Source organism: Artemia franciscana, chromosome 17 (assembly GCF_032884065.1).
Source record: "Artemia franciscana chromosome 17, ASM3288406v1, whole genome shotgun sequence".
Classification (NCBI taxonomy): Eukaryota; Metazoa; Arthropoda; class Branchiopoda; order Anostraca; family Artemiidae; genus Artemia; species Artemia franciscana.
The window spans coordinates 39,321,092-39,346,960 of NC_088879.1; the positions used below are offsets into that span (position 1 = coordinate 39,321,092).

The 25,869-nt window shown below is 33.5% G+C and overlaps 1 protein-coding gene across 2 annotated transcripts in view; it reads right to left on the reverse strand.

Moving 5' to 3' along the window:
• LOC136038225 (potassium/sodium hyperpolarization-activated cyclic nucleotide-gated channel 3-like) overlaps positions 1-19,133 on the reverse strand; it is a 292,504-nt gene extending 273,371 nt beyond the window's left edge. The window contains exon 1 of one of the 2 annotated variants that reach the window (XM_065721317.1): positions 18,965-19,133. The gene's annotated coding sequence lies outside the window, so the exon portion shown is untranslated. The remainder of the gene's footprint in view (positions 1-18,964) is intronic. The other variant, XM_065721319.1, reaches the window with a different exon arrangement.
• Between the last annotated feature and the right edge of the window lie 6,736 nt (positions 19,134-25,869).

A 25,869-nucleotide genomic window follows, 5' to 3' on the forward strand; every position in this document is an offset into this window, starting at 1 on the left:
CACACATAAACTATTCAAACGAAATTTGCATATTAATTCCTTTTTTGGCTAAATGGCTTTCTCTTAGTTTTGATCATACGATTTTGAGAAATATGGGATGGGGAAGGAGGCCTAGTTGCCATGCAATTTTTCGGTTACATAAAAAGGCAACTATTAATTTTAATTTTAACGAATTTTTTTATTAGCAAAAAATATACGTAACTTTAGAATTAACTTACGTAACAAACTTTTATATTCTTTAATTATTATTATGTATATGATGGGGTTTGTACCCTCGTTAATACCTCGTTCTTTACACTAAATCGTAAGTTTTGTCCCAATTCTTTAAAATGACCCCTGAATCAGAAAGGCCGTAGAATAAATAGTTGAAATTACTAAAAATACTTTAGCATAAAGAGCGAGGTATTTATCTCCTCCTAAATACCTCGCTCTTTATGCTAAAGTATTTTTAGAACCCCTCATATGCGTAATAATCTCTGTTCGTTTTAAGTTTCAATGCTACTTCTTCCTTTCATTTGAAAAAACGTTTTCATGTTTATTTTTCATTGTTTTCTTATAGTAATGCTAGAGAATCCTGCGCCCTTTTCATTGAATTTTTCTTCCCCCATGACAGATTCCTCCAAGGAAAGATCCTCCAACATAGCCCCCTCTCCTCAGCCCCACCCCCAAACAAAATAAAATCCCCCTGAAAACGTCTGTACACTTCCCAATAACCATTACTATATGTAAACACTGGTCAAAGTTTGTAACTTGCAGCCCCTCCCCCAGGGATTCTGGGGGAGTAAGTCATCCCCAAAGACATAGTTATTATGGTTTTCGACTATGCTGAACAAAATGGCTATCTCAAAATTTTGATCCGTTGACTTTGGGAAAAAATGAGCAAGGGAGGGGGCCTAGATGCCCTCCAATTTTTTGGTCACTTAAAAAGGGCACTAGAACTTTTCATTTCCGTTAGAATGAGCCCTCTTGCGACATTCTAGGACCACTTGGTCGATACGATGACCCCTGGGAAAAAAAAAATAAATAAATAAATAAACACGCACCCGTGATTTGTCTTCTGGCAAAAAATACAAAATTCCACATTTTTGTAGATAGGAGCTTGAAACTTCTACAGTAGGGTTCTCTGATACGCTGAAACTGATGGTGTCATTTTCACTAAGATCCTACGACTTTTAGGGGGTGTTTCCTCCTATTTTCCTAAATAAGGCAAATTTTCTCAGGCTCGTAACTTTTGATGGGTAAGACTAAACTTGATGAAACTTATATATTTAAAATCAGCATTAAAATGCGATTCTTTTGATGTAGCTATTGATATCAAAATTCAATTTTTTAGAGTTTTGGTTACTATTGAGCCGGGTCGCTCCTTTGATGAACTTCTACAGATGAATATAAAGGTGAAAATAACCACAAATTTCTTCAATAAGTATGAAATGACGGAGAGATCATATACAAAATGTTGGGTCAGGCACTTACAAATGACAAAACAAGGCGAGCCAACTAGAGTAGACCAAGAAATTACAGCACATATTGATTTGGATGGTACAAGACAGGTTTTGAATTGGGACAGCCAGATACCTATTCCAACCTCTGCTTATAGTATACAAGTTACAAGTCTGGTTAGGTAGGATTTTCCTGCCAAATCTGAAGGAGCAAAATATGCATAATTTGATTTGACCCAAAGGATGCAGCTCAACAAATCAGTTGTCACAAAAGAAAAATTTAGAAAAACACATTTAAAAAAAATCACTATAAAGAAGAGAAAAATTCCCTAACTTTGAGCAATTATTTGTAAATTCTTTGGTTAGAGGTTGAAAATCTAACAAAAAAATTTCCACAAATATATATATATATATATATTTATTATATATATATATATATATATATATATATATATATATATATATATATATATATATATTGAACTTTTTTTTACTTCTCATGGTTTTTAAATTGTTACAATCCGTTGTTAAAATATTTACAAATATTTTCGCACTTACCAGTTTTTTGCTCTTTCTGCAATTTAAAGCTGAAAATTCGGAAGGGTAACTACCTTTCGTTAAGTTGTGATGTTAGTAGACTTCAGGATGAGAATTTTAGAGAAACTCCAGGAACAGCTGAATACTAAACTTGAGAGTTTAAAATTTGACAATGTGGAAGATGGTTGGAATAATTTTAGAAAAAACAATTTGTGATTTTGCTGACGAAGTCTTAGGAATAAAAAGTCAAGACTGCAGCTAAGAATGTTAGTGAAAAAGCTATATCAAACAGTTCGTGGTAACGAACTGTAGTAAGGAGCGACCCGGCTCAATAGTAACCGAAACTCTAAAAAAACGGAATTTTGATACCAATAGTTACATAAAAAAAATCGCATTTTCATGCTGATTTTAAATATGTAACTTTCATCAAGATTAGTCTTACCTATCAAAAGTTACGAACCTGAGAAAATTTACCTCATTTTAGAAAATAGGGGAAAATACCCCCCAAAAGTCAGACAATCTTAACAAAATCACACCATCGGATTCGACGTAGGCCTATTAGAGAACCTTATTGTAGAGGTTTCAAGCTCCTATCTATAAAATGTGGAATTTCGCATTTTTTGCCAGAAGACAAATCACGGATGTGTGTTTATTTGTTTTTTGTTTGTTTTTTTTTTTCCAGGGATGATCGTATCGACCCAGTTGTCCTAGAATGTCGCGAAAGGGCTCATTCTAATGAAAATTAAAAGTTCTAGTGCCCTTTTTAAGTAACCAAAAAATTGGAGGGCACGTAGGCCCCTTCCCACGCTCATTTTTTCCCAAAAGTCACCGGATCAAAATTCTGAGATAGCCATTTTATTCACCATAGTCGAAAAATCTAATAACTATGTCTTTGGGGACAACTTACTCCTCCGCAGTCCCCTTGGGAGGGGTTGCAAGTTACAAACTTTGACCTGTGTTTACATATAGTAATGGTTACTGGGAAGTGTACGGACGTTTTCAGGGGGATTTTTTTGGTTTGGGAGGGAAAGTTGAGGTGGGGGGTTTTCGTGGGAGTATCTTTCCAAGGAAAAACTTCACATGGGAGAAGACACTTTCAATGAAGGGGGCGCAGGACTTTTTAGAATTATTTAAAAAAAAAACAATGAAATAATTAATATGAAAAGTTTTTTTTCTACTGAAAGTGAGGAGCAGCATTAAAACATAAAACGAGCAGAAATTATTGCGTATATAAGGGGTATACCTCCTCGTAATGCCTCGCTCTTTACGCTAAAGTATTTTTAGTAATTTCAACTATTTATTCTACGGCCTTTGTGATTCAAGGGTCATTCTTAAGGAATTGGGAGAGAATTTGAGCTTTAGTGTAAAGAGCGAGGTATTGACGAGGGGTGAACTCCCTCATATACGCAATAAAAACATACGAATATAGAAGTTCGTTACGTAAATTAATTCGTAAATTACGTCTATTTTTACTAATGAAAATATTCGTAAAAAAAAAAATTAAAAGTTCTAGTTGCCTTTTTAAGTAATCAAAAAATCGGAGGGCAACTAGGCTTCCTCCGTCTCTCCTTTTTCCTCAAAATCTTCCGATTAAACTATGAGAAAGCCATTTGGCAAAAAAAAAAAAAATATGCAAATTTCGTTTTAATTATTTATGTGCGGAGAGCCAAGATCAAAACATGCATTAATTAAAAAACGTCCAGAAATTAAATAAAAAAACAAGTTTTTTTAAATGAAAGTAAGGAGCGACATTAAAACTTAAAACGAACAGAAATTACTCCGTATATGAAAGGGGCTTTTCCTCTTCAACGCCCCGCTCTTTACGCTAAAGTTTTTTTTACTGTTTCAAGAAGTAGAGTTAAGAGAAAGAGTCAGACTTTAGCTTAAAGAGCGGGGCGTTGAGGAGGAAAAGCCCCTTTAATATACGGTGTAATTTCTGTTCGTTTTAAGTTTTAATGTCGCTCCTTACTTTCATTTTAAAAAACTTGTTTTTTTTATTTAATGTTTAATAGAGAGGAGAAGGGTTCGTACACGAACTATCAGAGTGATAGATCACATAAAAACAAAAGGAATGTAAGAAAAGTTGAGAAAGCATTAAAACATGAATTGAGGAGGTGTGGAGTGGAGTCCATGGATAAAATTGCCAAGGATCTGGAAGATGCAGCTTGACGGCATCATAAATTAAGAGGGAGTAGTCAATCTGGACTTGTCCCAGTTAAAGATAGGAACGGACCACAATTAGTGATAAGGAAAGAGTTCGTCAAGTTCGTCGACAAAACCGCTCTGAATGCGGTTCTGGAGTCGGGAATCCGTATTGGATATGAAATTTTTCGCGCTAAGCCCTTTCAATCCATTCCACATCGATGCTTTCGCTGTCAAAGTACTGATCACCTGATTGGAGCTTGTCCCAGCTCACCAGCACATCCCAAGTGTTCCAGATGTTCTGGCCCTCATGTGAATTCCAAGGAAAACCCTTGCCAAGCCTCGCCAAAATGTGCAAATTGCACTATGGAACACGCAAGTTTTAGCCTGAAATGCAAAGTTCTCCGATCGGCTCTCAACAACGCTAATAAATGAATGCTCAAACTCCGTTTAGCTTTGTTTCCCTTAATATTAATGGTACAAAAGACAAGGATCTACTGATAAGTGAGCTACTTGAAAATGATATTGTGTTTCTACAGGAGCACCTTCTCTCTAAAGTGAATGTTGATAGCCTAAAGCGTTCTCGGACCCATTATACCTTCTTGAGAGCCGCCCAAAAAACCCGTGGAAGACCATCAGGAGGTCTGGCCATCTATTTCAGACACAAGACTCAGCCGATATTATTGCAAAGCGACGCTAACATCTTAGCGATAAAATGTGGTGATACCGCATTTATAAACATTTATTTCCCCTGTAATAAAAAGACTGTGCAGTCATTGTCTAGTTTTTCACAAGCATGTAATCGCCTACGAACACTACTTAGCGACCTTTCAAAACAAAATACCAAATGGGTTCTCGCCGGTGACATGAACACTGACTTATTATCTAATTCCGACCGATCTGAAATCTTTCTCGATTCACCACCTGGAGGATTCCATCTTGCTGATAAAGATCTTCTATTTACTTATATTCACAATCGTGGTGGTCTTACTTCCAACCTTGATCATGTAATTGTGTCAGATTCAACTCTACTTTCATCAATAGTTCATGTGGAAGACTCTAAAATCGACGACGATCATTTACCAATCACGTGCCAACTATCTTGCTCCATGGCGACCTCTGTGCAACGTAACTCTCCCAAGTGGTTCTCAAAGTTAAATTGGGAAAATACCAATGTTCCACTTTATGTACTGACATTGTCCCAGTTATTATCATCTATTAAAGTGCCATTCCACTTATTGCAAACATCTGTATCTACAACTTCAACGCGGATAGATATCAACTCGTATTATCAGCAAATAGTGTTCTGTCTAAAGTCTGCCGCTAAAACAGCTGTACCCTCCGAGTGCGTGCGAACGGGTACTCGCAATCCCTTTTGGAAAGTTGATCCTAAAGTGAAGATAGCTAAACAAAAATCTAAGTTCTGGCTCCGTATGTGGATAGCCTGTAATCGTCCTTCTTCTGGTTCAGTACATCAAATAAAACAGAAAACCAAACGAGAGTACAAATATTCCCTGCGTAGAGCGAGACTGAATGCCTGGGATGGTCCTTGTGACAAGAAATCCTGGGATCGTGTTATAAACAGTGTTAAGTGTTCACCTCCAATTAATTCGTCTCTTCGGCTATGTGACTTCGTTTCTCATTATAAAAATATTTTGCTTTCGTTTAATATTAATCTCCAAAATCATTTTACAAAGCTTGTAAACTCAATCCTCCCAATTCGTATTAACCAATCTCAAGTGTTGTCGGTGGAATCTGGTGTTATACTCCAAGGTCTTATGCAAGTGAATAAGTCTGAGTCTCTCGATAGTGATGGTCTTTGCTTCAATTTTTTTGCCTATGATTGTCCTGAACTGCTGAAGCATTTGCAATTATTGTTTCAGATGTGTTTGGCACAGTCCGTTGTGCCAGATAGTTTTTTGTCCGGTTGTATATCTCCCATAGTCAAGAGGGGTAAGGACCCCAGTGCTTGCTCTAATTATCGTCCTATCACTGTGTCTTGTTTTGTTAGTAAGCTATTTGAATATGTACAGCTACCGGCCATTAACTCCAAGTGCAATTTTACACCCTTCCAGCTTGGTTTTAGAAAAGGTATGGGCTGTTTTCAAGCTCACCATATTGTGGGTCGGCTAATGAAACAAGCTGTTGCTCAAAAAAGTCCCCTGTATTGTTTGACTGTTGACATATCTAGTGCTTTTGATAATGTAATTCATTCAAATGCTTTGTTTTCTCTAGCAGCCTCGGGTGTTAACCTTTCTATTGTTTCCGTGCTTAAGTATTGGTATGCTAATTCTTCAATTAGGGTGAAGTGGAATGGTACGGTAGGGGAGTATATTCCTGTTAAAAAAGGCGTTAGGCAAGGTGCCGTGTTATCCCCGAGCATTTTTAAATGTGTTTTAGCTTCGTGTCTCCAACGTCTTCAACCGTCAATTTTTTACAATGATAATTTAGGCATTAGTCACGTTGCTTATGCTGATGATGTTCTGCTTCTTAGCCGGACAAAAAATAGTCTAATTACCAACTTCTACCGGCTTTCAGCCGCACTATCCACAGTAGGCCTTTCAGTTAATGCCTCCAAATGTGAGTTTTTGTGTTTTGGGAGTCCTCCACCAGCATCACCTCTTTGCTTGGGTTCTTTAACTATACCATGTTCAGCAAGTATTAAATGGTTGGGTCTCTCTTTTTCCACGTCACTTTCGTCTACTTGCTCCGCTATTACGTCCAGCGTGCTGAAAAGTATGCGGGTTGGATACGCGAAAATTTCACCAAATCGTGGTCGGTATAACCGAAATGGACTATGCCGTCTTTATTCTAGTTTTTGTGCCCCTGCTGTTTTTTATCTTTCTGGTTTTGCTTTCCTCCTTCGCAAGATGGATACAAAGAAAATACGCTCAGGATATTTTAAGTATTGCAAGTATTTGCTGCGTCTGCCTCGGTGGTATCGGAATCATACAGTCGTATTTAAATTTGACATCGTTGATGCGCCCTCGCGACTGAAACATTTATCTAAAGATATATGTTTTAAAACTCGGCAAATGGTCGGTGTTTTTGACCCTCTTTGGCCATTTTTTGATTGGAGGTAATTTATTTATGTTGTATGTCGTTATGCTGCTATGTTATTTATGTTGTTATGTTTTTTGTCTTGTTTTTTCTTTTTTTGTGTGTTTACTCCACAGTTTAATGTACTTTGTGGGTTATAAATAAATTATTTATTTATTTAGAGATGGGTGAAAGATTTTGAGAAATTACTAAACCGAGATACAGTAGTAGGAAAAGATATAGAGGAGAATGAAAAGGTTTGTGATACCTTGGATATGAAGCATGGTTTGTTTTGTGATGAAGAATTAGCGACTGTACTAAAAGGATTAAGGAATAATAAGGCTCTAGGTGCTGATGTGGTAAATGAATTTCTTCAATGTGGTGGCTCCGAGGTTAGAAAAAAGTTTTTGAAGATTATGAATATGATTTTCGAAAAAGGGGAAGTACCTTATCTGGTATATGGTATACCAGATAAATATATTAAAGTAATTAGAGCTAAGTATGAGAATAATGCTGCTACAGTTAAGGTCAGAAATGAGATTATCAGCTGGTTTTGTATTAAATCAGGAGTTAAGCAGGGTTTTGTTCTATCCCCCTTATATGGATCATTTTGATGAACTTTGTCTTAAGCAGCACAGGAAAGGCAATGGGAGACCACGAAATCAAAAAGGAAGAAAAAATGTCCTTAACTTAGATTATGCTGATGATTTAAGCATCCTAGAAGGAAGTGTGAGCAAAATGAACGAACTTTTAGCGGTTTTGCGAGTTCAGGGTGCTAGAATAGGTTTGAAAATTAATGTTAAGAAGACTAAGTCACTAAGGCTAGGAATAAGTGAAGATTAAAAAGGTGATGATGGGTAACGAATAGAATGATCAGGCGGGCAGCTTTACTTATCTTGGTAGTATTATTAGTAAAAACGGTGGAAGCAGTTACACTGTTAAAAACGGAATAGCCAAGGCTCAGGGCGTTTTTCAAAATTAAAAAATGTTTGGAAAAGTAGGAAGATAAGTCTACAAACCAAGATTAGATTATTAAAAGGTACAGTGATGACAGTGGTCACATATGGCTCTGAAGTATGGGCGCTCAGAAAAGCGTATGAAGATTTACTAGATGTTTTCCAGAGCAATTGCTAATGGATTGTTCTGGGTACCCTGCTGACTGATTGTATTTCAAACAGTAGGCTGTACGAAAAGTATGGCTCAATCCCGCTTTCTAGGGCTATAATGAAAGAAAGGTTGAGATGGTTAGGGCACATTCTGCGGATGAAGGATAACAAATTGCCGAAGATTTTCCTTTTTGGCCAACCATCTAGGGCTAAAGGGAAACCAGGTCGTCCTCGTCTGGGGTGGGAGGATGTAGTAAAGAAAGGTTTAAAGGAAATGGGAACTTCTTTGGAGGGTGTAAAGAGGGAGGCTCTGGTGGATGATGAGCGTGCGCAGCTGGGTTGGCTTCAGACGGCTTGGAGCTGCGGCGAGTTGTTAGTAGTAGTAGTAGTAGTAGTATTGTTGTAGACAAAAGGCAAAACACCGTCAGGGATAAACCTCTAAGGGGCGGTAATCTGGAAGAAAATTGTACCATCAAGCTCTTTAATCGCGAAAGCTCCAAAGTCAAGGTTCCAAAGCAAAATCTACCAACATAAGAAATTTATTTTTTTGCTGAAGGATGGTTACCCTTTTTTTCTTTTTTTTTTTCCCGAGACTAGTTGATCAGCTAGTGGAAGCATCAAGTGAAATCAAGGGAACAACAATGTCATCAAGCGAAAATTACGCGATAGCCATTCGGCTTAAAATTGTCTACAAGCTATTTATAATGCCTACCAGTTACGAATGGCATGCCAACAGACAGTGAATCCTTAGACCCTATTAGATATGCAGTCCGTTCAGAATGAAAGGTCACAATAAACCATTTAAACATAAATGCTTAGGTATGCTCAAGTTATTAGGACAAGAGATCCCGAGCACTAAGAAGAAAGAATTTTAGAGCCAATTTTCAAACTTAGAATGAAAGGGCCTATAAGATAATTATTGGGGTAGAATTTAAATAATTTCTTAGACCCCACTGCCTTTTCATTTACAATTAAACAAAGAATATAAATAAAAGTGGTTATGATATTTTAAACAAGACATTGAAAAAAAAACTTTTTAATAATTAAAAATCTCCAAATATTTCGACTTTGCATACGGAAGCCGTTATTAGCGGAAAACAATAAACTAAATTAAAAAGAACATATAAATAAAATAAAAGACAGAAAAATACATAAAACAAAAACACAGACGAAAAGCAAAAAAAAACTATTAATAATATACAGTATGTCGACTAATCGACATGCGAGATTTTTGGTTATTCGTCTGTTGTTTTTTTTTCTTTTATTTTATTTACATACTCTGTTTTGCTTAGTGTATTTTTTTCCCGTTGATAAACGCTTAAGAACTTTGAATTAAAATTTTTGGGCTTTTTATTACTAAAAATTTGTTTTTTTTCTATTTTTTCGTGTCTTATTTTAAATACTATACCGTTTCTCTTTATTTTCATTTGTTTAATTTATAGATATAGAATTTGCTCTTTCGCCTCCCTTCATTTGGATTAAAATTTGACATAATGTGCAACATGAGTACCGGACGATGACTGCTTATTTATATTACCTTATTGTATTTAGTATATATATATTATTATAGATAATTATATATATTACTTCTTATATAGACCCCTCTTATTATCGAAACGACCGATGGTAAGGAAAGCGATGGATTTTGACATTCAAAACAAAAAAGTTTAATTTCGAGGGAAGAGCTGGGATTCGAAAGTAGAACTAGGCACCCTGTGTAACCCTTATATTTAGTGTAACCTTAACATGATATTGAAAAGAGCTAAATCTAAAGTGGAAAATGTGACTTAGAAATCTTGAAAAGCAAAGAATGACATTAAAACATAAAAACAACAAGGATTATAATTGATTTTTTTTTAATGCTTGTAAAGAGAAAGCTCCCACACCAGACTAATGTCATAAAAAGTTGAACTTTTTATTGTATGCTTAGAGAATGAAATGTTCTGTTCAGTTAAAAAAAGAAAAAAAAATAATAACCATAAAATTTTCAGTTAAAAGGCTTTGAAATGCAATCGGCAAGCATAATAATTGTAATTAACGAATGGCTCAATGTATAATATTCTAAAATGTTTCCAGCAAAACATAAGTCGAACTTCAGTGTCAAAAGTGGTAGGCCAAAGTTTCTGTAGCCCTCAAGAAAATATGCAGTGTAAATTCTGTTTATTAAAAGATTTAATATCTTCCAGAAAAACAAAACATTTTTAGGGTCAACAAGGAACCGCATTTTTTAGAGGAAGGGAGGAAAATTCTACACGTCCACAAATTAAAAAGGAATTTTATTTCTAGTTTCAATTATCATGTACAAATTCTCTTATGGTCCATGAAGACTTGATGCTTCCTAGTTTGTTCTAGCAGAGAGATTGTCCTAAAATGCACATTTGGTCTAATCACCTCTAACAAATGTTCAATGAAGAAAATAATTCTTCTTTTATACGTAATTGGCAATAAAACGTCCATATATTTTAGAAATATTTAAATCATGACTTCAAGATGTTTAAGAATCATTTAGCCTGCAAAAAGTACGTAATATACGCACATAATATAAAATATACTTTATATATAATAGAATTATATAAATATAATTTATAAAATGTAAATATAATATAAAGGGGGTTATAAGCCCTGCTCATATTAATTTTTGCTCTTTCTGAGTTTGACTTGGCTATTTATCGTAATTTTTGTTTATTTTTAATTGATAGTGATATGTGGTAGTTTTAGGCTTGGAATATTATTTGACCTTATTTTAGCTCACTTCTGGCTTAATGGAGCTCTTTACTTATCTTTGAAGAGCTTGTTTTGTGGAAAAGTTTAATAATTGTATCGGCAGGATTGTCACGTCCTCTATCTCCTAAATGGCCCACAAAAATTTAATTGGCATTTTTTGACTGTTTAACTGACAATTTTTACCATTATGTTAAAGCAGTTAAATAACGGTATGATGTGTGACAACCGCATATTAGTTCAGAGTTATGATAATTTTTATGGCAAATCCATCACATTACAATATATTCATTTTACAACTACTCCACATATTCTCGATTTGGCCTTCGTTTTGAAGAAGAATTAAAACTTTCAAGAAGAAAAGTCTTCTTAAAATTGGATTTCAATTAAAGTAAATGCTATTAAAAAAAATCAAATCTTTTTTTTTGAATAATATAAGTCACATGATTGACTTACAAAGCATTCTGGTAGCCTAAGACAATTTTTAAATTCTAGTGCAGAAAAAATAATTCTTCTTAAAGATTAACCTAAATTTCAAAGCATTTGTGAATTTGTGGCATGATTAATTCCGTCCTCCAAATCAAATCCGATCTTCATAAGTCTTTTTGAGTCATTAAATAACAAATAACAAGTTTTTTTAACTGAAAGTAAGGACCAACATTAAAACTTAAAGCGAATAGAAAATTATTACGCATATAAAGGGGTTCACCCCCTAGTCAATACGTCATTCTTTACGCTAAAGTTAGAATTTTGTTCCAGTTCTTTAAGAATGACCCTTGAATCACAAAGGCCGTTTAACTAGAATAGACAGCTCTTATGAAATTACTAAAAAAAACTTTACCGTAAAGAACAAGGTATTGACTAGGAGCGCAAACCCCCTCATAAACATAATAATTTCTGTTCGTTTTAAGTTTTAATGTTGCTTCTTAGTTTCAGTTGAAAAAATTGTTTGTTTTTTTAATTTAATTTCTGGTCGTTTTTTAAATAATGCTGGGAAGTCCAGTGCCGCCTTCATAAAATTGTCCTTTCCCCCATGAAAATATCCTCCATGGAAAGATCCTCCCACGTAATACGCGCCCCCGACCCCTCACCAGAAAAACTCCCTCCTGAAAACCTGACTTGAGAAAAAGAGTCAAACTTTAGCGTAAAGAGCGGAGCGTTGAGGAGCGAACAGCCCCTTCCATGTATGGAGCAACTTCTGTTTGTTTTAAGTTTTAATGTCGCTTCTTACCTTCAGTAAAAAAACTGTTTTTATTATTTAATACTATCAAAGATAAGTACTAGTCCTTTCAATTTTCAGCCTGATGAGCTCCTAGAAGTATCTAAGACAACAAATAGCCATATCAAAATTTCTGATCGATTTACTTCATGATAATACGAAGTGTGGAGCCGGTATTCACCCTCTGATTACTCTAAATCTGAAAAACAGTCCTAGAGCTTCTGATTACCATTCCAATGAGCCCCCTCCAAAGTTTATACGATCATCCTTTCTATATATACCTTATATGCCCCAGAGCATAACTTACAACCCTTGCCTTGAGGGCTATGGGGGGTTGTTGTCCTCAATTACATAATTTTTGGACCTTCAACTACGTTGAACAGAATTGCTATCTCAAAAATTTGATTAGATTAATTTGGGGTAGTGGTGGGCGTGGGAGGGGGCCAGTTGTCCTCCGATTGCTTTTGACTATTAAAAAGGGCAGTAGCCTTTTCAATTTCCAATCGAATGAGCTCTTCTCGAAGTTTCTATAAAAACTCTTTCGATACGAAGCACCCTGTTCTAAACAAATAGCACCCACATCGCTCTTTACTTAGGCAGTGCTATTGCTCTGCCTATGAAATTCCGTGATTAAATTTGAAAACTACTTGGAAAATTTTCACTCGGGGGTATTCTAGCTCCGACAACCCAACAATCTTATAAAGAATTTATAAGTGGGGTGGTAGGGCAACGATGGAATTATCTGGACACATTTGGGCCAAAATCACATTTTTAGTGGCAACCATGATTTAGGCTAATGTTTTAAATAACTTGTAAGTTATCATATAATTTATAGTATACTAGCTGTTGGGGTGGCGCTTCGCGCGTAAGTCGTTACGCGCCATATTAGTTACGCGCCATTGTAGTTGTGTCCCTATGTCCCACCTGTGAATATAGATATATATATATATATATATATATATATATATATATATATATATATATATATATATATATATATATATATATATATATATATATATATATATATATATATATATATATATATATATATGTTTTTAACTACGTAAAACTTGCGAATATACAACATTCTTTGCTGTCCCATTGTCTGTGCATATAAATAGATGGTCAGGTTTACCGACTCTTGAACATGCAACATATAATGGTCCATGGGAAAACAATCCGTATTCAGATCTATACCTCATGATTCTAATGATTGCCCTTGAGCTTTGTTGATGGTGATTGCTAATCAACCATTCCCTGAGTCGCCATCGTCATTTATATATCCCCCTGTGCACCCCGGCGTCCCCTTTGTAGTTATGTCCCTGTGTCCCGGTCGTCATTTATATTCCCTGTGTCCCGGTCGTCATTTGTGTCCCGGTGTTCCAGTCTGTGATTTCTCTTTGAGTGTCCCGGGCGTCATTTATATTCCTTGTGTCCCGGTGTCCCGGTCGTCATTTATATCCCCCTGTGCCCCCCGGCGTCCCCATTGTAGTTGTGTCCCTGTGTCCCGGTCGTCATTTATATTCCCTGTGTCCCGGTCGTCATTTGTATCCCGGTGTCCCGGTCTGTATATACATTCGTTTTTTAGTTTTGTTTTTCTCCTTTATTTTTTTCCTTTTTTCTTTTTTTTCTTTTTTAGTTTATTTAGATTTTTAGATTTTTTAGTTTTTTTATTAGTTTTTAGTTTTTTTGTAGTTTTTACCATTTTTTTAGTTTTTTTAGTTTTTTTTTTTACTTATGTCCTGGTCGTCATTTATACTCCCTGTGTCCCGGTCGTCATTTGTGTCTCGGTGCTTTGTTGATTGCTAATTTATATTATATTTATATTTATATTTTTTATATTTATTAATATTTTTTTAGTTTTCTTTTTCTCTTATTTTTCAGTTTTTTCCTTTTTTTTAGTTTTTTCTTTTTTAGTTTTTAGTTTTTTTTTGTTTTTTACCTTTTTTTAGTTTTTTTAGTTTTTTTAGTTTTTTAGCTTTTTTAGTTTTTTTTATTAGTTTTTAGTTTTTTTTTAGTTTTTGCCTTTTTTTAGTTTTTTCAGTTTTTTTTAGTTTTTAGTTTTTTACCTTTTTTTAGTTTTTTTTTAGTTTTTTAGCTTTTTTAGTTTTTTTTCTTTTTAGTTTTTTTTTGTAGTTTTTACCTTTTTTAGTTTTTTTTCTTCTTTTGTATTAGTGTGAAATAATTCAGACGTCATATGCGGACAAACACGACGTCACTCGACAGACAGACAGACAGACATAACCCACAAACAACTTATTTTTATATATATTTATTCATATTTTTTTAGTTTTCTTTTTCTCTTTTATTTTTCAGTTTTTTCCTTTTTTTTAGTTTTTTTCTTTTTTAGTTTTTAGTTTTTTTTAGTTTTTTACCTTTTTTAGTTTTTTTTAGTTTTTTTAGTTTTTTAGCTTTTTTAGTTTTTTTATTAGTTTTTATTTTTTTTGTAGTTTTTGCCTTTTTTTAGTTTTTTCAGTTTTTTTTTAGTTTTTAGTTTTTTACCTTTTTTTAGTTTTTTTTTTATTTTTTTTTAGTTTTTTAGCTTTTTTATTTTTTTTTCTTTTTAGTTTTTTTTGTAGTTTTTACCTTTTTTAGTTTTTTTTCTTCTTTTGTATTAGTGTGAAATAATTCAGACGTCATATGCGGACAAACACGACGTCACTCGACAGACAGACAGACAGACATAACCCACAAACAACTTATTTTTATATATATTTATTCATATTTTTTTAGTTTTCTTTTTCTCTTTTATTTTTCAGTTTTTTCCTTTTTTTTAGTTTTTTTCTTTTTTAGTTTTTAGTTTTTTTTAGTTTTTTACCTTTTTTTAGTTTTTTTTTAGTTTTTTTAGTTTTTTAGCTTTTTTAGTTTTTTTTATTAGTTTTTATTTTTTTTGTAGTTTTTGCCTTTTTTTATTTTTTTCAGTTTTTTTTTAGTTATTAGATTTTTACCTTTTTTTTAGTTTTTTTTAGTTTTTTAGCTTTTTTAGTTTTTTTTTCTTTTTAGTTTTTTTTGTAGTTTTTACCTTTTTTAGTTTTTTTCTTCTTTTGTATTAGTGTGAAATAATTCAGACGTCATATGCGAACAAACATGACGTCACCTGATCCATCCACAGATCCACACACAGACAACTTATTTTTATATATATAGATTCAAATAATTTATATTAATAACTTATCAATAATTTATTATATACTAAAAACTAATTTTTTTTTAATAGTATTCACATTACTTCTATGGATACGGCCTATAAATCCAACTAAGGTTTACCTTAAGTTTTCACAATATTACCAAATGATTTCTTCAATAATGTGTTAACCAATGGCCGACGCCAATTTAATCTATAGGTTTGTAGTATTTTTCACATTGGCCCAAAAGACATAAAACTAACTTTTGTTAAAGGAGCAAAACAGGAAGTTTTGTTTAATTTTTGACTTTTTGTGAAATTAAGAATTTTTTAAAATTAATTAATGATCATTTGCTAAAAAGGCTGAATTTTTTCTACATCTTTAGTTTTTTTTTTCATTGTTTCTCTGCTTTTGATGTATTAAGATCTGCTGGGCTGCACCTGGGCTGAAGATAAGTTAAACCAAGTTTAAATATACATGTTGAAAATACATTATTCCAAACCTTTATCAACAAGGTGGAATTTTCCTTACGCAGAATGAAAATTATAAAAATGAAATAAATTAATAAATATCTATGAAATTATAAATTGCGCATTTTTAATAAGAAATTAGTGGACTGTAAAAATAAATGTAAAAACCACTATGCCTCCTATTGCATTTTTTTGGAAGAGGTGCCCTTATAAAAAAAAGTGAAAAAAATATTAAAGATGTATCCTATTTTTTGCAGCAAAAGTAGAACACCAGACTCGCTAAATCCTGCATGAAAAATATTCCTTTAAGTTTGCCTTAAAGAGTAATTAAATAAAAAAAACAAGTTTTTTCAACTGAAAGTAAGGAGTGACATCAAAACTTAAAACGCACAGAAATTACTTCGTACATGAAAGAGGCTGCTTCCTCATCAGCGCCCCGCTCTTTACGCTAAAGTTTGACTCTTTCTCTCAATTCTTCTTTCTAAAACAGTAAAAAACTTTAGCGTAAAGAGCGGGGCGTTGATGAGGAAGCAGCCTCTTTCATGTACGAAGTAATTTCTGTGCGTTTTAAGTTTTGATGTCACTCCTTACTTTCAGTTGAAAAAACTTGTTTTTTTTATTTAATTTCTGAACGTTTTTGAATCAATGCATGTTTTGATTTTGGCTCTCCGCAGAGGAATAATCAAAACGAAAATTGCATATTTTTTTTTTGGCTCAATGGCTTTCTCATAACTTTGATCGAATGATTTTGAGAAAAAAAGAGCGGGGGACGAAGCCTAGTTGCCCCCCGATTTTTTGGTTAATTAAAAAGGCAACTAGAACTTTTAATTTTTTACGAATCTTTTTATTGGTAAAAGATTTACGTAACTTATAAATTAGCTTACGAAAAGAACTTTTGTATTCTCATGTTTTTATTACATATATGAGGGGATTCGAACCATCGTCAGTACCTCGCTCTTTACACTAAAGCTTAAATTTTATCCCAATTCATTAAGAATGACCCCCTGAATCACAAAAGCCGTAGAATAAGTAGTTGAAATTACCGAAAATACTTTAGCGTAAAGAGCGAGGTATTAGAAGGAGGTGATCCCCTCATATGGGTAATAATTTCTGTTTGTTTTAAGTTTTATTGCTGTTCCTTACTTCCAGCTGAAAAAGCTTTTTCACTTTTATTTTTTAATTGTTTTTTTTTAAATAATGCTAGTAGATCCTGCTCTCCCTTCATGGAAATTTTCTTCTCCCATTACAAATTCTCGAAGGAAAGTTCCCCCAGCATATCCCCCTCTTCTCAACCCCTCCCCCAAACCAAAAAAATCCTCCTGAAAACGCCTGTATACTTCCCAATAACCATTACTATATGTAAGCACAGGTCAAAGTTTGTAACTTGTTGCCCCTCCCACGGGGACTGTGGGGGAGTAAGTCGTCCCCAAAGACATAGTTATAAGGTTTTTCGACTACGCTGAATAAAATGGCTATCTCAGAATTTGATCCGTTGACTTTGGGAAAATAATTAGCGTGGGAGGGGGCCTAGGTGCCCTCCAATTTTTTTGGTCACTTAAAAAGGGCACTAGAACTTTTCATTTCCGTTAGAATGAGCCCTCTTGCAACATTCTAGGGCAACTGGGTCGATACGATCACCCCTGGGAAAAAAAAAACAAAAAAAAAAAAACAAAAAAAAAAATAAACACGCATCCGTGATCTGCCTTCTGGCAAAAAATGCAAAATTCCACATTTTTGTAGATAGGAACTTCTACAGTAGGGTTCTCTGATACGCTGAATCTGATGGTGTGATTTTCGTTAAGATTCTATGACTTTTAGGGGGCGTTTCCCAGTATTTTCTAAAATAACGCAAATTTTCTCAGGCTCGTAACTTTTGATGGGTAAGACTAAACTTGATGAAACTTATATATTTAAAACCAGCATTAAAATGCGATTCTTTTGATGTAGCTATTGGTATCAAAATTCCATTTTTTAGAGTTTTGGTTACTATTGAGCCGGGTCGCTCCTTACTACAGTTCGTTACCACGAACTGTTTGAAAGGATTTTGACTAGGAAAATTTTCAATTGCTCTTAAGCTGGAAAAACATTTCATCCTATGAAAGGGAGAATAATATTCAATAAGGTAAAAATATGTTACCATAAATAATATTCTGAAAAAAGCCAATATGTTTTATAATTCCTTTTCAACTTCTTATTGTTCTTTGTATGTTTCTATATTGTGGGTTTGCATAGGACCGTATATATATATTTAATGGTACTTTCATGCTATACCGTAAAAAACTTTCGCGCTATCATAACTTAAGACTAGCATTACTTAATGTTGGTCTAGTATGACAGGACCTGCTTAAGTGTGAAAAGTTAAACATAATAAAACATTACTTAACCAGTTAACATGGAAAATTATATACGTAACGTAAAAGCCGTTTAACAAGGGCAAATGTTAGGGCTTACATAAAACCTTCAAACATGAAAACTTTCTTTGAATACACGACGTTCTATATTTAAAGTAAGCCATGTATATTGGATCTTCGTACCCCCTAACTTGGTATTGCCCCTTATTTGGTAACCATTCAGAAGAAAATCAGTTACTTAGAAAAAAAGTGACATTTCAACATCAGATATGTGATTGAATCATAAGACAGGAATTTTTCATTAATGTCATCAAATATTCCTTGGATCGATGCAGTTGTTCCTGGGGTAAAAAAAAACACTAGTTACTGGTATGGGTTCTAGTAAAAATAGTATTTCTTTGTGTCTTCGGGCAGTGGTTCTCAGCCAACAGAGTGAAATAAAGGCCTGAAACCAGGATCTTATTCACTGGTATTTGTTCAACTTTGCTGGGGAGGAAAAGCCCCAGTGAGCCCTCCCTCACCAGGGGAGGAAGAGGAAGAGCCTGTGATTTACAAGGATGTGGTGGTAGGATAGAATGGCATTTATAACCTTGATACGCCACTGACTGAATATTCCCAAGTTGACAAAAATTTTTAACGTAAAGGAAGAGAATTTCCGTCTTAAAGCAAACAGTCAATCTGTCAAAAAAATATTATTGTCAGTCAAATTGAACTTGAAAAATTTGACTCTTTCCAAAAAAAAAACTTGAAAAAAAATGCAAAAATGAAGTGACGAAAAATTAAAATAAACCCTGAACGGGAGATAAATTTACCTGACGCGATATGAATCATCCAATTAAATTCTTGGCAAAGTTCCTAAAACGCTACTAACCGCGTTTGACTGCACACTGTGAAGAGACTTGCTTTCCCATGGAATAGAATTCCATGAGCAAATCAATGGTATCCTTCACCGGCGCTGTTGAAAGGACAAGACGCCCCGAATACAAGTCGGAAACCGATCAGAAACGAGAACTCGGGTTATTGGAGGTTGCTGCAATTAGTGAATTATTGCTATCGCTCAAAGAATTATTGCTATCGCTATATTCGGATAAGTTGAAATAAGGCCGTTACTAAGATGTCTTAAGGAAAAGCAAAGTAATGACAGAAAATTAAATGAATCTATACATAGCTGACACTTGTCCTGAGTACCAAGATATTAAGTATAAGCATTATAATATTAATATTAATCGAGGTCTGATGTTATTTGAGCTCAATCAATACTGATCGCAGACTAGTCTGGATTCCTAAAGATTGGAAAAGAATAATTTCAGTGGTTTTTTTTTACATAAGCGGTCTTAAGCGGTATTTACATAAGGCCCTGAGAGACGTTCCTGCAAAGAATTGATTTTCATCCATGGCTTGCTTTAAAATCCTTATCAAACAGTTCGTGGTAACGAACTGTAGTAAGGAGCGATCCGGCTCAATAGTAACCAAAACTCTAAAAAATTGAATTTTGATATCAATAGCTACATCAAAAGAATCGCATTTTAATGCTGATTTTAAATATATAAGTTTACAACATCCCGCTCTTTACGCTAAAGTTTTTTACTGTTTTAAAAAGAAGAGTTGAGAGAAAGAGTTAAACTTTAGCGTCAAGAGCGGGATGTTGGTGAGGAAGCAGCCCCTTTCATATACGAAGTAATTTCTGTTCGTTTTAAGTTTTAATTTTGCTCCTTACTTTCAGTTAAAAAAACTTGTTTTTTTTTTATTTTCTAGCAAGACATAGATGTGTATGCCACTTTTAAGCATAGATAATGATTGGAAGAGTATAGTCATGACCTCTTAATTGCTTGGCAATAATTTTTGCAGTCATACACCGAGTTTTGTATGTGAATAATTATAAATAATATTTTCAAAGAATAATTTTTCTCAAGGAAAATTAAAGATCCATATTAAAACTTAAGACTGGCAAATATGAACCTTGTAATAATTCAAAATTAAAACGACATGAAACCCAAAACAAAAATCAATTAAAATGAACTAATCACATCAAACATAGAGATAATAGAAGGTTATATAGATGAATAAATAGATCCTGAAAGGAGTAGAAATCAAAATCAATACTCAAGTCCAAGTTAAAACAAACTGAAATTAATACAAATAGAATATAAGCTACCTCTCCCCTTCCAAATAACCGTAAAAATTCTAAAGGCTATTGCATAGTTTGCATTGTATTAAAAATATCTATTTTGAATAGTACACTTCAATTTCACAAAACATCGATGAAAAACAAAAATAAAGTGAAATCACTATGATAATCTAGATGACAGGAAATAACTAATGAAAATAAGCTGTTAGTTAAATATAAAATATTATTAACTACTGTTTATTATACACTGTTTTTATTTTACAATTTATAATTGTAAAAAAAAGTTTAAAACATCTTTGGTTTTAAATTAAGTGTAAATGACGCAATAGATGCCGTAATATTTTGCTAGGCTCGGTTTACCACCCACTGAGGAAAAAGGAGGAGGAGTAATGATTTTCGCATGCCTAGCTGTGAAATCGATTGTGATGAAATCATTTGGATATCTACTAAGCCCAAATAACTACCCCGGCCTTACACTAATTTAATAATTTGCTCATTTTATTATTCGCCCGGACAGAAGGCTTATTCTCGTCGTCATTTTCATGCCAGGCTGCAAGCAAGTCTTGACTTTGCGATGACAAAGTATCTAAATGCATTTTTATAGCACGAGACTCAACCGAACTAAGTCTTACTTACCTATGCAAAGTTCAAAAGCTTAAGCAAATTGTTGATTTCCCTACTACAAAAGGTGAAACCATTTTGGATGCTATTTGCACAAACCTTAAAGCCTTTTACAGTATTCTAACTACCCTCCCCCCCTCGCTGGTAGCTATCGTTTCATGCTACATTTGAAACCACTGCAAGTTTTTAAAATAAATTACTTAGTTTCTGAATTTTCGTACCGACCAATAACAAGCCAAGGTCTTTTTGATTTTGGATCTAGGATTACGTGTGAGAGCTGGGATGATTATTCGTCGTGTGTAAATCTTAATTCAGAGGTTAGTATGTTTCAAAAAAAAATTAATGACAAATAATGACAATTAATGACAGAAAACTGTGGCTTTCGAGATAACATGATTCCCCAAAGCCCCTGAGGAAACGTCTTTAATTTATATAATTCGCCCATTGTCGTTTAGTGTTTGTTATTGGGAAGTATACACATATTTTTTGGGTGGAGGTGGGACGAATTGGGTTCTGGAGGTATTTTTCACGAGAAGAAATTTCCATGGAGAAGCAATTTTCTAGGGGATGAAGTTGTGAGGTGAAATTTTACGCTTAGTGAATTTGCCAGAGTTCTTATGTCTTGCTTTCTCTTTGCCAACTCAATTTTACACGTGGAAATATTAAGGGTAATTGTCCAGAGCAAATATTCACCAATATTGAATTATCTAGAGAATATATCAGCGGGGGAGGGAGGATTTGTTCCCTGGATCTAAAGCCAGATTTCTGGGCATTATTTAGAAACGATCAGAAACTGAATAAAAAATATCTTTTTTAACCGAATGCAAGAAGCAACATTAAAACTTAAAACGAACAGAAATTATTAAATATATGAGGGAATTGCCCCCTCCTCAACACCTTGCTCTTAACGTTAAAGTTTGAATTTTGTCCCAATTATTTAAGAACGACTCCTGAAACACAAGTTTCATTTAATTAGAAAAATAAGAAGCTTTTTTAAATATACTAAAAAACTTTAGCATAAAGAGCGGGGTGTTGAGGAGGGGGCAACCCCCCTCATATACGTAACAGTTTCTTTTCGTTTTAAATTTTAATGTTGCTTCTTACTTTTGGTTGAAAAAACTTATTTTTTATTTAACTAGCTTAAGGGGTGACATAAGTCTGAGAAGCTCAGCTATTAAAGATATTTTGTTTGTTTACGGCAATACACTTGTTAAAGGCATACAACTGTGAATCTATTTGTTTGGGAAACTAAATGCTACAAAGAAGTCTATTAAATATTCTCCTTGCTTTTTAAAGCAATTTTTCAAGGTCACGCCGAACTATATGGGAAACTAGTAATAAAGGAAACTCGTGTTAGTCTCTGGAAAAATATGACCAACGCTTGCTAGCGTTAACCAAGAAAATCTGGCGTAGAGCATAAAACTTTTAACCATTTTTGTATGGTTTTACTTTAATATTCTTTGTGCCGAAGATAAAAAGCTACTTTAGCAAGAATGACATAAATACTTGTTTTGTATACTAGCCTAGGTCAAATTATTTTCAAACCAACAAAATAATTTCAATACAAGAGTTTAGTGTTTTTCTTGGAAAACCTGAGCTTGAATTGTAATAAATTTTGACCTTTAATAAAAATATAAATTTTAGTAATTTAAAATTAAGCTCGTTCTAATTCCTACTTATTATGGAATGAAAATATAAAACGGGTAAACCAAGCGTTTATTTAAGAAACTGGAATTTAAAAAAAAAATGCTTTTTATGCAGAATACACCAAAATTCTGAATATTTTTGTTGCACTTCCGGAAGCCTTTATCTATGAAGAGAAAAGATGGAGATATATTAGCTGAAAGAAAATATTACAGACTATAAAATCACATAAACATATTTTATTCCACTTCCTCCCCCTCCACTGGTTTTGCTAATTATAGCCTAATCGCGGTATTTACATGATCAGCAACGTATTTTTTAACTTTTATCTATAAGTTAATATCCCAGAAATACGTTTTTCTACTTTCTTCGATGGACATTTGATCCTGCTAGGAAACGAGCATAAAAAAGAGCAAAATAAAGGAATCGCCCATCTTGGTTTTCTTCAACAGCGATATCATATTTTTATAAGGCATTAAGCAATCCCTATATCTGAACATTTATTTCATGTATTAGTTCATTCGACCAAATAAGGGATGAAGGAGAATATTCTAAAAACAAGATGGGCTATTGCCCAAAGAACGAGTTTAAATATATTTTATTAGGGGCTCAGTTATATTGGCATCAAGAAAATCTAAAAATATTTCTTGTACCTTTCATCTTTTTTTTTTTTTGTATATTCAAATAGGCATGTATACTCTTCTTTGTTGTAATCTTTGTTTGTTTGTTTTTTTATGTTTCTTTCCCAGTTTGATGTGGTTATCCATTGTTATTTCTGTTCATTTTGGGATCTTATTTTTTTATTGATAGTAATCTGGATCGTTCTAGATCGATAACTGTAATTTTCACTTTATATTTAAACTTTTTAACTATAATTTTTTAACTTGTCTTTGTTATTATGGCTCTGTCTTTTTTCTTATTGTTTTGGTTTCGCCAAATAAAACTACATAGGCCTTTTAAAATACATAGGCCTATTGCTTCCAATGAAATGCAGTTTAGCGTTTTCGAAAGGGAAAAATATGGAAAGAAAATTCTTTTTTTTCTTTATTTTCATTGTAAGCATTGAATAGCCCTGTTACATGTTTTTCCTTTATTATGTTGCTGTTATAACAAACGAATGACTCAAGAAACGTATTCAATAAAGTTGAAGTTATGCTTTGGTTTTTAGAAAGCCTAGGGATTGTTAGCTCTACTCTTCTTTGTTGTAATCTTTGTTGTTTTTTTGTTTTTTTTTTGTATGTTTTTTTTTCCAGTTTGATGTGGTTATCCATTGTAATTTCTGTTCGTTTTGGGATCTTATTTTTTTATTGATAGTAATCTGGATCGTTTCAAATTTTGTTTATGATATGACTTTACTTCCGCTCTTCTTTGATTTAATATAACTGTAATTTTTACTTTATATTTACGCTTTTTAACTATAATTTTGTAAACTATAATTTATTAAACCTTTTTGGAAAACTTTGTTTTTTGGAATGCGTTTTTTAATTTAATTAGTTATTCCAAACATAAGAAAGCTTTTAATAACTAGAACGAAAAATTCCAGTAATAATCAGGTTTACGGAAAAAAAAATGAATTCTCATTGTTATAAAAATGAAAGAGAAATCGCTTAAGATATGTTTTGCTTTCAGTAAAGCGCGATTGACACTTGCGCTTTAATTGGGTTACAAAGAAGACGACTTCCAAATTTATTTTTCTAGTAAATTTTGTTCGTTTTAAGTTTGAGTTGATTTCAATTTTAATTTTAGATAGATTTAAGTTAACTATAGGTTTCATGTTTTTATTCACGTTAATTTCTGTCTCTTTTAACTTTTAGTTCACTGTTCATTTCAATTTCTGCTTTTTTTTAGATTCCCCTTAGAAAGAAAATATGCATCCCACGAATATAACTGAGTAGGTTTCAGGCCATTTTTTATTTTTGGATATTTCTGTGATTTTTAAGTTCGTCTCGCTTGTCCTTTTTTTTCTCTTTCTCTCTCTGTCTCTGTCTCTTTTTTTATTTCCAGTTCTGGTTATATTTAAGTATTTGAAAAATTGCCATTTTAAATTTTATTAGATAAAATATTTTATTTATAAGCCTCTCTGGTTTCAGCATAAGATACTTCCCCTTCAAACGTAAACTTTCAACTTAATGTCCATAGCCGTTCCAGATATATTGCAGATACATCCCTTTGATAACGTGGATGCATATGGTATTTTTTGGTTTAGCTCAACATCATCCTCAACATTCCCTGTAAAATTCAACTGATACCCTTGGCCGCTTTTTGACATCCGCCAGGATGTCAAAAAGAAATACTTCTTTTTGACATCCTGGATGTGTTTAGCGTCTTTTAATTTAAGTCAGCATTTACTAAAATTTTCAACTTGATACCCTTTGCTTTCCTGGGATAGCGCAGATGCATCATTTCTCAACCTGGGTGAACTTAATGTCTTTTGATTTAGTTCCATATCGCTCTTAACATTTCCTTGAAGCTCTGACCTAATACCCTTAGCCACTCTTGAAATACTGCAGATGCGTCGTTTCCGACAAACGGATTTATTTTATCACCCCCTCAAACTACCCTGAAAGTTCAACTTTAATAGCCTTAGGCTTCCCTGAGCTATTGCATATTCTTATTTTTGTCAGCCTGGATGCATATAATGTCTTTTGATTTATTTTAATTTCCCCCTCAGCATACTCTGAAAGTTTCAACTTAATACCCTTAGCCGCTCCTGAAATATTGCAGATACGCCATTTTTAAAATGTAAATGCGTATAATGTCTTTTTACTTACTTCAACCTCCCCCTTAACATGTCCTGAAAGTTTCAACTTAATACCCTAAGAGGCTCTTGAGACATTTTAGATCAGTCTTTTTATCAACCAGAATGGATATAATGTCTTTTGGTTAGTCCGACATCGCCCTCAACATACCCTGAAAGTCTCAGCTAGATACACATAGGCTATCCTGAGATATTGCAGAAACGCCATTTCGACAACCTGGATGCAAGTAGTACCTCTTGATTTAGCTCAACATCCTCCTCAACATGGTCTGAAAGTTTCAACTTGATATGCTTAGCAAACACTACCCTTAGATATAGTTCAAAATCTCCAAGAACGTGCCCTGAAAGTTTAAACGTTATGCCCTTAGTTGTTTCAGAGATATTGCACATACAATGTTTAGACAATCAAGATAAATATAATGTCTTTCGATTTAACTCAACAGCCACCTCAAAATACCCTAAAATTTAAAGGGCGTTGAAGATAACGCCCTTTACCACTCCTGAGATATGGTAGATAAGCCGTTTTAAGACGTCGATGAATATATTGCCTTTGATTAAGTTCAGCA